The sequence below is a fragment of the Branchiostoma floridae genome, chromosome 19 (genome assembly GCF_000003815.2).
Source record: "Branchiostoma floridae strain S238N-H82 chromosome 19, Bfl_VNyyK, whole genome shotgun sequence".
Classification (NCBI taxonomy): domain Eukaryota; kingdom Metazoa; phylum Chordata; class Leptocardii; order Amphioxiformes; family Branchiostomatidae; genus Branchiostoma; species Branchiostoma floridae.
The window spans coordinates 13,524,739-13,526,900 of record NC_049997.1 but is presented as its reverse complement, the minus strand read 5'-3'; positions in this window follow the sequence as shown (position 1 = coordinate 13,526,900).

The following is a 2,162-nucleotide window of genomic DNA, read 5'->3' as shown; positions in this document are numbered from 1 at the left end:
TGATATCAATTAAAATCTTTCCATAGTGAGCAATGCTATGTACTGGCACACCCTACTATACCTCTGATGACACTATAGTCAAGTATGAAGAAAAATCCCACCTCCTGACATGACTGCATAAAGTTGTAAGTTGTGTGACCACAGCACATTCCCTGTTGCTAGGTGAGTGTGTATTACTCATTCGGTGACTCAACTTTACTACAAAACTCTTCAATCACTTTTTTAACAGGTTTGTTAGATTCAAATTCACAGCGACCAAATATCCCAACTTTTGATCTTTCTGTAGTACTAGTAGTTTTGAAACCTCGTTACCATGTCACCATCCAAAATGAAGAGTGCAATCCTTCACAACATGTCTGAGCTGGGACTGGACCCCCGCTCACAGATTTTTTTCCAACCAGCGGTATTGCGCAGAAATATACAGAATACTGGCTTAGAACTAGCCTGGGTACCATCCGGAAAGTAGTTCGCTCTGCGTTCATTATATACTTTATACAGTCACTTCTACCTCTGACATTCACTATAGTATATACTATATACACTATATACAGTCGCTTCTCTGTGTTTCCGTCTGGGGACGCGGACCATCTTAACGTCTGGAATCGTCCAAATTTTGGACGCAGGCGCTGATTGGTCTCCACATGAGCGAATTATGGAATGGGCTCAAGCGATCGTTCGAACAGGCATTCCAACACCAGACAAGCCCTCCGTCTGCTTGCAGGAGAGCCTGTTGTCATTGAACAAGTGCTCTAGAACCTTGATTCGCTCATTAACTGACGTTAGCACCAAACGATTTGAATGTGCACGTCTCCAGATGGATAGCAGAAGCAAACATAGGAGCGAACTACTATCTGGATGGTACCCAGGCTAGCTTAGAACATCAGTATATAATAATATAGCAAGTGATACCCTACCTCGATATTAACTTCAGGTCCACATAGTAGGAAATTATCTGAAAAACAAGAAAAGGTTATAGTTACTGAGTAGTCGGCATAGAGATATAATAATACAAGTAATAGGTGACAACAATTCAATTTTTTTTCACATTCTCGGATTAAATTCACTGCTTCATTTTCTGTATGATAAAAAAAAATACCTGTACAATTCATGGCACGAAGTACTGTAATTATTGAAAATGCATTTAAGTTTGCGGGGATTTAAATTCGCAGTAGCGGGAAAATGGACTTTTTGCAGTGGTTTTAAATTCGCAGGAGCACCATGCACTGTAGTCTCATACTACCATGGAAACATGTTCGCGGTGTTTTAAGTTTGCAGTGAAGTGACCATTGCGAAAACCGCGAACATTAAACCGACGTGAAAATTTCTGCATTTACAGTAATCTCAAAATGTGTTTTTGGCATCAACAGTTGAAGAAAGTCCTCCCACTAGTCAAGTGTTATAGTTATAGTTTATATATCAATCGAGTTCCAAATAAAAATTCATTGTTTGAAACATTAACGACGCTGACATGACAGCTTTGTGGGTCCAGTGTTATCTTAAGCAAAAATCCAAGATCCAAGAAAATGAATGGGTTTGTCCTTGAGTAGGGAATATCTTTTAAGACTGGATTCTTAAGACATAGCTATCAAAAACATTTAAACTATTAAAAAAAAAAGAGTATACATATTTTTGCAATTCAAAATTTTTTTGCAAAATTTACGTTTCAATTCAAAAGGGGTGTTTTGAGGGCCAGGCATAAAATATTTTGCATTCAAAGCTGTGTTGAACCTATTTTGGGAACAGTGTAGGCTTCAGTTGTGAATAAGTGTGAGTTTGAGTTACATCATTAAACAGAGCTGGAATGAGATCCAGAGTAGGTGGGTTCTGCCAACTGTGAGTAAAGTTTAACTGGACGGAAGACAAGAATTCTCTGAAGGAGTGCAAATTTCAATGTGGTTCACTTTACTTTTACTTTAGTTCATGTTTAGTTCATCTCACTTTGCACCCTTATCCGAGAACGCAGATTTTCTTATCTTATCGTGCTATGTTTCATTGAAAACCGCTCCGGTGGTTGGTTTGTTTGTGGTGGTGATACATGTATGTAAGTAAAATAAAATTTCATTGATGAATATATAGACCATATCCACAGCCTGTCTGCTACATTCTTCCCCATCCACTCTGCCAATTTTCCCCCCAAAACCTCATACATTATGTACACCTTT